Source organism: Loxodonta africana, chromosome 6 (genome assembly GCF_030014295.1).
Source record: "Loxodonta africana isolate mLoxAfr1 chromosome 6, mLoxAfr1.hap2, whole genome shotgun sequence".
Lineage (NCBI taxonomy): Eukaryota > Metazoa > Chordata > Mammalia > Proboscidea > Elephantidae > Loxodonta > Loxodonta africana.
The window spans coordinates 20,245,334-20,257,605 of NC_087347.1; positions in this window are offsets into that span (position 1 = coordinate 20,245,334).

The following is a 12,272-nucleotide window of genomic DNA, read 5'->3' on the forward strand; positions in this document are numbered from 1 at the left end:
ATAATACTGAGTAACTGAAAAGTCAGTAATTTAGTGTATATCTTAAATAGAATCAACCTGGTGAACAAATAGACTGGAAAGTAAACTTTTAAAAATCTTTCAGTAATTATATTTTTTGTGGCAGTATAGGTATTATTATCCTGAGACTGCTGTGTAATATGAGGTAAAGAAAATGAACACTTGTATAATTTTCTAAATCTATTATCCTTAGTGTCCTTTTAAAATCTGGTAAATAAAGAGAATGAGTCAAGCAATTATACTATCTTTCCAGTACAAATTGTATCACCATGTAACCAAATAATAATTTACGGAAATTTCTTTTACACATATATTCTAGCTAATAAACAAAGAATGATAAAATTGATATTATAATTTTGCAACTTCCAAACTGAATTAATAGATCTAGGCATTGGGCATCAGAAATTTCTACCATAATAGTAATAATAAATTTCAGGCATTTCATATCTCTACCTGAATTAGCTTTCCATTATGAAGTAGGCTTGCTCCCACACTCCCACAAAAAAATTAAAAACTGAATTTGATCAATCCTATAGTTCCAGCAACCAATTTATGCAAAATTTATGAAACATCAAAAGCAAACAAAAAGAATAACTGAAAATATCCCTTCAAAGCTAATTGGTTCAGTGAAGGATGGCATGTTTACTCAACAAAATGTCCTGAAACAAACAAACAAACAAACAGAAAACATTGCCACCAGGTCAATTCTGACTCATGATCAGTACATGAGTGTCAGAGTAAAACTGTGCTCCATAGAGTTTTCAAGGCTATGACCTTGAAAATGGTCAACCTTTTGCAGGAACCAGCCCTCAGTAGAGTGTTTCTCTTCGCTCCATAAGGCACTAAGAGTCCATCTCCAGAGAAAACTCTGAGCACAGGAACAGAAGAGGAACAGCAGTAGCCACTCAAGAGCTGGGGTCATGATCATCTTGTGGGAAGCAGTTTCCACAGTTTGGGCTATTTCTACTGCAATCTCTCCCCCTCCTGGTGCAATACTGACAGGCTTCAATAGGGGTTCTCAGCCCCTGGAGCTACAGGATGGTATCTCTACATAGAAATGTAGATAGCACCACCTCCCCCACCTCCTGAGACTATGGGAACATATCAGTAGAAAAAGTCAAATGTGGGAGGGGAAAAGATGCTTGCAAGTGGCTTTCCTCTCCACCTTCTTGGGTGGAGACCCTGGGTTAATGGCCACCAGGGATGTGGGAGCCACCAAAGGTAGGAGTCCAGGGTAAGAGTGGGAGACTCTAAGAAAATCATTCTTTATTGAATTATTTCCTTGTCTTTGCTTCCTCCCCTCTTGTGGGATCTTCTGGTAGGACTCCAAGACAGCAGACGTTGAATGACAGGACAAAATGAAAGTCCAGATTTCAATTGGTGTGACATTTCTCTGTAGAAACACAAGCATTTGAACCTCTGGTCACAGTTTCACCCTCCTCCTCCCTCTACTTCTCTCATTGTAGAACTGGTGTTGCTATTGCTTTCATCCTAATCTTCATCACGACCACCATCATCACCCCGTTTTCAAGGTCACCACTATCATCAACATGTTCTGTGATGCCCATACCCTGCTGGCCTGCTGGAGGCATAAGGAGTTACCGTACCTTTTCTGCTTTGGAATGTCTTATGGTAAAGTTGAGAATGTAACATCTGCATAGGAAGGAGAGAGAAGAGAGAAAGACATACCAGCAACAGCTTGTGAGGACTTTACAGATCATGTGTCTATGTCAGTATGGAACTGAAAAGTTTCAAATGGTACAAAGATTCCCATAAAGGAGGGAAGTGGAGTCTTGAGTGATCAGTGGCATTTTTCCATGTCAAAAAGTAATTAGCACCACTGGCTTGTCGCCAGACTGCCTGAATTTGAAGCTCCAACTCATGGTCACCTTATGTATAATAGAATGAAGAATTGCCTGGTCCTCCACCATTCTCGTAATCTTTTTTTATGTTTGAATCCATTGTTGCACCTATGTGCCACTCCATCTCATGGAGGGTTTCACATGTTTTTGCCCACACTTTACTTTACCAAACATGAAATCATTTTCTAGCAATTGATCTTTCCAGATGAAATGTCCAAAGCAAGCTTGACAAAATCTCATCATCCTCCATGGCTTCTAGGGAGCATTCTAGCTGTGCCTTATATTTTATGTGTTCACTATTATTTTAATTATATGGAAGAGTAGTGCTTATACTAGAAATGTCTGACCTGCTCTTTGGCCACTGAATCTAGATCTCCTAAAAAATATAACTGGACATAAAGACCTCACTGCAGTTGTTGTTGTAGTTAGGTGCCATTGAGTGAGTTCCAACTCAGAGCAACCCTATGCAGAACATAATGAATCACTGCCCATTTCTGCACCATCCTCTCAAGTGTTGCTATCTTTGAGCCCATTGTTGCGACCACTATGTCAAACCATATTGTTGAGGATCTTTTTCTTTTTTTCTGACTCTCTACCTTAACAAGCATGATGTCCTTCTCCAGGGACTGGTCCCTCCTAATAACATGTCCAAAGTAAGTGAGACAAAGTCTCACCATCCTAGCTTCCAAACAGCACTCTGGCTGTATTTCTTCCAAGACACACTTGTTAGTTATTCCAGCAGTCCATTGTATATTCAACATTCTTGACCATCACCATGACTCAAAGACATCAATTCTTCTTCATTCTTCCTTATTCATTGTTCAGCTTTAGCACATATATGAAGAGAATGAAAATATCATGGCTTGGGTCAGGTGCACCTTATTCTTCAAGGTTACCACTTTGCTATTCAAAACTTAAAGGGTTCTTTTGCAGCAGATTTGCCCAATTCAATATGTCATTTGATTTATTGACTGCTACCTCCGCGGGCATTGATTGTGGCTCCCTGCAGAGAGATATATAAGAGCAGCAATAAATGCCTTCTCCTTATGGAACACTTAGCCTTCTATTATTTTATTTGTATTACAGTACAGTAAATGTTTTGCATATTTCTGGTCTTGTTTCCACACAGGCTCATAGGCTTACAGAATCTGGAAGTAAGCATTTGAGATTGTTCCCATGAAAGTTTATTATCCAAGTCTTTTAGTTCTTTCCACCCAAAATCAGTGAAGAATAATGAATATACACACCATGGACGGCCAAAAGAACAAACAAATCCATCTTGGAATAAGTACTGCTAGAATGTTCCTTAGAAGCAAAAATGCCAAGACTACATCTCACATACTTTGGACATGTTATCAGGAGGGCTCAGTCCCTGGAGAAGGACATCATGCTTGGTAAAGTAGAGGGTCAGGGAAAAAAAGGAAGTCTCTCAATGAGATGGATTGACACATAGGCTGCAACAATGGGCTCAAGCATAACAATGATTGTGAGGATGGCACAGGACCAGGCAGTGTTTTGTTCTACTGTACATAGGGTAGCTACAAGTTGGAACTGAATCCATGACACCTAGCAACAACAACAAACTACCCCAAGCCTCAAGTTTACATATCTGTTTAATGATAGAATTCAGACAAAAAGTTCTGACTTTTTCAATCATTTGATTATGTAATTCTTCCTTTCAGAAATGTAGTAGTGTTTTTAAATAATAATGTTAGAAAACAAATAGTGATTTTAGGATCCTCAGTGATTCTTTATTCCTTACATTACTGCTAAGAATATATGAATAAGGGGTATTTGATTTCATAAGAGTTAAAACTAGAATGACCCAGTACCTTACCTCCTTAGTGCTTCCAAGCTTGGCAAATAATACTTCCTGTCCAATATCAGAAAAAAAATATTAAATATTAAAGATGGTATAAGGAAAAATTTAGGGGTAATAGGTATTCTAGGTCATGATTATATAACTAGTCATTTATCAAAACTTGCTGAATTATAGATTTAAAATTGGAAAATTTTACTGCATATAACTAATTCCAAAATAAAGTTGATTTTTGGAGAATTCATGGAACAATAGAATTTAAATATGGGCATTTGATTCAGTATAAATTATAACTCAATAAATTTAATAAACAAATAAAAAATCACCACTACCCCTAAAAACAAAAACAAAAAAATGAGCTCAAGCATAGCAAAGATTGTGAGGATGGCACAGGACCAGGCAGTGTTTAATTTTGCTGTATATGGGGTCTCTGTGAGTTTGAACAGACTTGACAGCACCTAACAACAATATAACACCAAAAAAAAAAAGTTATGGATTCTAGAGCCTGGAGCATTAAAAAGAGGGAGTGAAAAAGTCAGCCTGCAAAAAGAAAAACAGTGGGATTAAATATTTATGGCCAGCATGCTGTCCCTCAAAAATAGTGACCACCACATAGGAACAGTCTCCAAGGGCAGGTGCTTCTCCACAATACAGAGTTAATGTTAGCAACAGATGAGGTGAATTTAACACATGGTACATAGAAGGTCTGTGTCATAAATTATATATAATGTTGCCATTGTGTGACAATTCTCCAGTGCTAGTACTTTCCTCAATATATAAGAGATTTATATTACTTTTAGAATTAATATGAAATTATTCCTATTGGCAATATGTTTGCATGTTTTTTTCACTTCCTGTTTTGGGGATGTGTCTTCAGATGAGCATTGCAAAGTAGGAGCTTCTTTTTGGTGTAAACGTTTTGCCCAAAGAACTACTATCTATAGTACAAACTTCTTCAACAGAGAAAGAAGAAAGCTACAAATAGAATTCTGATGATTTACCAGGAGAAAATGTGGGAGATTTGCTTTTAAAGAAATTTTATAATGGAGATTATTAAAACAACATCAGGGTTTGGTTATTTGCCCTAAAGATATCAGATGAGAGCTGGCCTAACAGAGGAGGGCGGGTGCACCATAAACTCCTTACTTTCTCTACAAAGTCAGGGCTCCACTCAAGATTTGTTGTTTATTATTTTCCCCTTTAAGGAAAACAAAGTCCTTGAGTTCTTAATTTAAATGCTTGTGAATTTTCTTAGCAAAATAAAACTGAAAAGTGAAAAAAAAATGAAGCAAATGAAAGAAGATGATGTGCATTTTTTTTCTTTTTATTGTGCTTTAAGTGAAAGTTTACAAATCAAGTCAGTCTCTCATACAGAAATTCACACACACCTTGCTGTACACTCCTAATTGCTCTCCCTCTGATAACATAGCACAGTACTTCCCTCCCCTCTTTCTCCTCGTGTACATTCGGGTAGCTTCTGGACACCACTGCCCTCTCAGATGATATGCATTTTTGGCAGATACTTCACCACAACTTTTCACTGTGTCACAATTGTGTTGGTCCCTCTTGATATGGTTAAACTCAATTCAAAGGGAATTTGAGGAGGTTAAATACTAAAACATTGAATTAAGAGTCCTTATGGACCAAAACCCGTTTGTTTGTTGTACTCTGATAGCTTGCATGTTGCTATAAAGTTATAAGATGGGTATTTGAAATACCAAGACAACCAAAACAAACAAAAAACAAATCCATTGCCATCAAGTCAATTTTACCTCATAGCGAACCTATTGCACAGAGTAGAACTGCCCTATAGAGTTTCCAAAGAGCAGCTGGTGGATTCAAACTGCTGATCTTTTTTGTTGTTATTGTTTGTATGTTTTTGTTAGCAGGCAAATTCTTAACCACTGTGCCACCAGGTTTTCCAGTCTCATACAGTATTTGTCTTTTTGTGATTGAGTTATTTCACTCAGCATAATTCCCTCCAGATTCATCCATGTTGTGAGATATTTCACAGATTCATCATTGTTCTTTATTGTTGGGTAGTATGTATGTATCATAGTTTGTTTATCCATTTATCCATTAACAGGCACTTAGGTTGTTTCCATCTATTTGCTATTGTGATTAATGCTGCAATGAACATTGGTGTGTACATATCTATCCATGCGATGGCTCTTATTTCTCTAGTATATATTCCTAGAAGCAGGATTGCTGGATCGTATGGTATTTCTATTTCTAGCTTTTTAAGGAAGCGCCATATCATTTTCCAATATGATTGTTCCATTTTATATTCCTACCAGGAGTACATAAGCTCCCCACAGCCTTTCCAACGTTTGTTATTTTCTGTTTTTTTTAAATTGCCTGTAATGTTGGTGTGAGATGGTGTCTCATGGTAGTTTTGTTTTTTATTTCTCTAATGGCTAATGATTGTGAGCATTTCCACATGTGTGTGTTAGCTGCCTTAATGTCTTCTTTGGTGAAGAGTCTATTCATATTCTTTGCCAATTTTTTAATTGGATTATTTGTCTTTTTGTTGCAGAGGTGTTGGTTTTCCTATGGATTTTACATAGTAGACCTTTGCTGGATTTGTCATAGCCTTTTTTTTTTTTTTTTTTCCTACACTCTGGGTTCTCTACTCCTTTGGTAAAGTCTTTAGATGACCACAAGTATTTAATTTTTAGAAGACCCCAGTTGCCTAGCTTATCTTCTGCTCTTTGTGTATCATTATGGTTTGTATCCTATGTATACTGTGTATTAGGGCCTCTAGCAATGACCCTGTTTTTCTTCTATGATCGTTATAGTTTTTGGTTTTATATTTAGGTTTTTGATCCATTTTGAATTAGTTTTTGTATATGGTGTGCGGTATGGGTCCAGTTTCATTTTTTTTTTTTTTTTTACACATGAACATCCATTTTTGTCAGCACCATTTGTTTGAAAGACTGTCTTTTCCCCATTTAATGGACTTTGGGCCTTTGTCAAAGGTCAGGAGGCGATAGATGGATGACTTTCATATGGGTTCTTAATTATGTTCCATTGGTCAATGTGTCTGTCTTTGTGCCAATACCAGGCTTTTTTTTTTCTTTCTAATTATTATTTTTTAATGTATTTTACGTGAAGGTTTACAGAATAAACTAGCTTCTCATTAAACAGTATGTATATTATTTTATGACATTAGTTAACAATCCCACAGCATGTCAACACTCTCTCTTCTCAAATTTGGATTCCCTATTACCAGCTTTCCTGTCCCTTCCTGCCTTCTAGTCTTTGCCCCTCGGTTGGTGTGCCCCTTTACTCTCATTTTGTTTTATGGGTCTGTCCAAACTTTGGCTGATGGGTGAACCTCAGAAGTGACTTCTTCACAGAGCTGAAAGGGTGTTCAGGGACCATACTCTCAGAGTTTCTCAAGCATCTGTAAGGCCAGCAAGTCTGATCTCCCTTTTTGAGTTAAAATTTTGTTCTACATTTTTCTCCAGCTCTGTCCTGATTGTGATCCCTGTCAGAGCAGTCAGTGGTGGTAGCTGGGCACCATCTTCTTGTAGTGGACTTAGTCTGGTGTAGGCTGTGGTGGATGTGGTCCATGAGTCCTTTGAACTAATCTTTCCCCTGTATCTTTAGTTTTCTTCATTCATCCTTGCTGCCAAAGGGGTGAGACCAGTGGCGTATCCTAGATGGATGCTCACAAGCTTTTAAGACCACATATGCTACTCACCAAAGCAGAATGTAAAATATTTTCTTTATAAACTATGTTAAGCCAATTGAGCTAGATGTTCTCGGAGACCATGGTCCCACAGCCCTCAGCCCAGCAATCCGGTCCCTCAGTGAACTTGGATGTGTCTATGGAGCTTCCAGGACCTTGCCTTGTACAAGTTGTGCCAGCTTCCCCAGTATTGTGTACTGTTTTACCCTTCACCAAAGTTACCACTTGTCTTCTATTTAGTGTTTTTCCAGGCCCACCCCTCCCCTCCTTCTTAACCATCAAAGATTGTTTCTTTCTGTGGGTAAACCTTTTCATTTTCGTTTTTACAGTAGTGTTCTCACACAATATTGTCCTTTTGTGATTGACTTATTTCACTCAGCGTAACGTCCTCCAAATTCATCCATGTTACGAGATGCTTCAAAGATTCACTGTTGTTCTTTATAGTTGGGTAATACTCCACTGTGTGTATGTACCACAGTTTGATTATCCATTCATCTGTTGATGGGCATCTAGGTTGTTTCCATCTTTTTGCTATTGTGAACAAAGCTGTAGTGAACATGGGTGTGCATATGTCTATTCCTGTCACGACTCTTATTTCTCTACGGTGTATTCTAGGAGTGGGATTGTTGGATCATATGGCATATCTATTTCTAGCTTTCTAAGGAAATGCCATATCGTTTTCCAAAAGGGTTTTATCGTTTTGCATTCCCACCAGCAGTACATAAGAGTTGTGATTTCTCCACAGCCTCTTCAACATTTGTTATTTCCTGTTTCTTTGACCGTGCCAGTAATGCCTGTGTGAGATGGTTTCTCACTGTGGTATTGATTTGAATTTCCCTAATGGCTAGTGACCAAGAGCATTTCTGTATGTGTCTGCTGGCTGCTTTAATGTCTTCTATGATTTTTTTTTATGATGAAGTGTCTGATCATTTCCTTTGCCCACTTTTTAATTGGATTATTTGTCTTTTTGTTGTAGAGGTGTTGGATTTTCTCATAGATTTTAGAGATTAGAACTTTGTTTTGATTTTACATAGCCAAAACATTTTTTTCCCAGTCTGTAGGTTCTCTTTTTGCTCTTTTGGTGAAGTCTTTTGATGTGCATAAGTGTTTAATTTTTAGAAGACCCTAGTTATCTAGCTTATCCTCTGGAGTTTGAGTGTTCTTAGTTGTGGTTTGTATCCTGTTAATGCCATGTATTAGGACCTCTAGAGTTGACCTAATTTTTCCTTCTATGAACTTCATAGTTTTTGGCTTTATATTTAGGTCTTTCATCCATTTTGAATTAGTTTTTTTATGTGGTGTGGGGTATTGGTCCTGTTTCATTTTTTTGCAGACAGGCATCCAGTTTTGGCAGCACTATTTGTTTAAAAGACTATCTTTTCCCATTCAGTGGATTTTGGGCCCCTGTCAAAGATCAGGTGACCATAAGTGGATGGATTTACATCTAGATTCTCAATTCTGTTCCATTGATCAAAGTATCTGTCATTGTTCCAGTACCAGGCTGTTTTGACTATAGTAGCTGTATAGTAGGTTCTGAGGTCAGGTAGTGAGAGTCCTCCTACTTTATTTTTCTTCTTCGATAGTGCTTTACTTATCCAGGACTTCATCCCTTTCCATATAAAGTTAATGAGAAGTTTTTTCATGTCTTTGAAGAATGTTGTTGGTATTTGGATTGAGATTGCATTGTATTTGTAAATTGCTTTAGGTAGAATTGTCATTTTCACAATGTTGAATCTACCTAAGCATGATCATGGTATGTTTTTCAATTTATGTAGGTCTCTTTTGATTACTTGTAGTTGTGTTTTGTAGTTTCTTTGTATAGGTCCTTTACATCCCTAGTACCAGGTTTTTTATCTACTGTAGCTGTAGAGCAGGTTCTGAGGTCAGGTACTTGTGAGTCCTCTTATTTTATTCTGTTTCTTCAACGGTGCTTTACTTACCTGGGGCCTCTTTCCTTTCCATATAAAGTTAATGATTACTTTTTCCATGTCTTAAAGAATGCTGTTGGTATTTGGTTAGGGAGTACATTGTATTTGTAGATTGCTTTGAGTCGAACCGACATTTTCACATTGTTGATTCTACCTATCCATGACCATGGCATGATTTTCAATTTATGTAGGTCTCATTTGATTTCTTCCAGTAGTATTTTGTAGTTTTCCTTGTGTAGTTCTTTAAATCATGGTTAGATTTATTCTTAAGTGTTTTATTTTGGGGGGCCTATTATAAATGGTATTGCTTTCCTGTTTTCCTTTTTGTAGTTTTCTTTATTGTTGTATAGGAATCCAACTGATTTTTTTAAGTTTATCTTATATCCTGCTACTCTGCTGAATCTATTAGTCTCCGTAGTTTTCTTGTGGATTCTTTTGGATTCTCTATGTATAGTATCATATTATCTGCAAACAGGGATAGTTTTACTTCTTTACCAATTTGGATGCCTTTTATTTCTTTTTCTTGTCTTATTGCTCTAGCTAGGACTTTCAACACAATGTTAAATAATCATGCTGATAAAGGGCATCCTCGTTCCTGTTCTCAGCTGGAATGTTTACAACCTCTCTCTGTTAAGAATGATATTGACTGTTGGTTTTGTATAGACACCCTTTATTATGTTGAGAGATTTCCCTTCTGTACCTATTTATTGAGAGTTTTTATCAGGAATGGTTATTGGACCTTTTCTGATGCTTTTTCTGCATCGATTGAGATGATCATGTGGTTCTTTTGTCTTATTTATGTGGTGGATTATGTTGATTGATTTTCTAATGTTGAACCAGTGCTGTGTAATTTTTATGTATCCCGGTTGGTAGTGGCATATTTTTTTTTTTTTATGTGATGCAGAATTCTATTGGCTAGAACTTCGTTGAGAATTTTTCTGTCTATATTCATGAGAGATTTTAGTCTGTAATTCACTTTTTTTTGTGACATGTTTGCTCATTTTGGATCACAGTTTTGCTGGCTTTTGCTGGCTTCATAAAACGAATTCAGAAGTATCCCTTCCTTTTCTGTGTTCTGAAATAGTTTGAGTAGTTAGCACTGGTGCAAACTCTTATCTGAATATTTGGTAGAATTCTCCAGTGAAGTTACCTGGACCAGGTGCTTTTTTTCATTGGGAATTTATTATTATTACCATTTTAGTCTTTTCTCTTGTTTTGTGTCTGTTCAGATTTTCAACCTCAGCTGGTGTTAGGTTAGATAGGTAGTGTGTTTCTAGAATTTTGTTCATTTCCTCTAGGTTTTCAAATTTGTTGGGGTAAAATTTTTCATAGCACTCTGTAATAATCCTTTTGTATTTCAGTTGAGTCTTTCGTAATGTCCCCTTTTCATGTCTTATTTGTGTCCTCTCCTGTTTTCTTTTCTTCTTTTTTTTTTTTTGTCAATTTCACCAGTGGTTTGGGGATTTTGTTGATCCTTTCAAAGAACCAACTTTTGATTTTGTTGATTCTTTCTATTGTTTTTCTATGCTCTATTTCATTTATTTCTGCTCTAATCTTTATTATTTCCTTTGTTCTTGTGGCTGTGGGCTTCTTTTGCTGTTCTCTTTCTCTTTGTTCAAGTCATATACCTAATGTTTTGATTTTGCCCCTTTGTTCATTTTTTGATGGTTAAATCTATTGCTATAATTGATCTCTGAGCACTTGATTCTCATTTGATGCAACTTTTTTTTTTATTCCATCTTGATTTCTTCTATTAACCAGTTGTTGTTAAGCAAGGTGTTATTCAGTTTCCATGTATTCGATTTTTTTTTTTCTGTGCTCCTCCTGTTATGAATTTCTACTTTTAATGTCTTGTGATCAGAGAAGATGCTTTGTATTATCTCAATGTTTTGGATTTTGTTGATGATTGCTTTGTCACCTAAGATGCGGTCTATTCTGGAGAATATTTAATGTTCATTGGTAAAGAATGTATACTTTTCTGCTATTGGGTAGAGGGTTCTATATATGTCTATGAGGTTTATTGTGGCCTTTAAATCTTCTGTGTCTTGATTTCTTTCTAGATGTTCTGTCCTTTACTGAGAGTGATATGTTGAAGTGCCCTACTGTTATTGTGGAACCGTTAATTATTTCTCTTTTCAGTGCTGTTAGAGTTTGTTTTATATATTTTTGAACCCTGTCATTGGGTGGGTAGATATTTATTATAATTATGTCCTCATGGTTGTCTGTTTATTCATTATATAATGTCTGTTCTTCCTTGTCTTTTATGGTGGATTTTGTTGTGAAGTTTATTTTATCTGAGATTAGTACTGTCACTCCTGCTTTTTTTTGGTTGCTGCTTGCCTGATATATGTTTCCATCCTTTGATTTTAATATACTTATGTCTTTGTTTCTAACATATGTCTCTTGTAGACAATATATTGATGGGTCTTGTTTTGTTATCCATTCTTTCACTCTCTGTCTATGAGTATATTTAAGACATTTATGTTCAGGGTGATTATTGATAGGTATGAGTTTATGCTATTATTTTTAGTGCTTTTTTTGTGGTGTTGACTTTCTTATTCTTGTTCCTTTTTCTATTCTGTGTTGAATTCCTTTTGTTCTTAGATTTTTTTTCATTTCTTTTGCTTTTGTAGATTTGTGTTTACTGAGACTTTGTTTTCCTTCTTTATTTCGTTGAGTAGGTTTGTTAACTTTCTTTTTGTTCACCTTGAAATTTACTCTTATCTTTCTAAGTTTAAACCAATATTTTGTTACTTATTATTGCCTTGACGTCCTCTCCATTCGAAAGTTCTGTACCTACACCATTTACTCCCTGTCTTATTGTTCTGTCATTTACAGATTGACCTTTCTGGTTCCCTTTTTTAAAATCTTTTATTCTGGTTTTATCCTTAAGTATTCATTACCTAGGTTGATATCTCTCTAATGCTGTCTTGTGTTCTTGATTCAGGTTT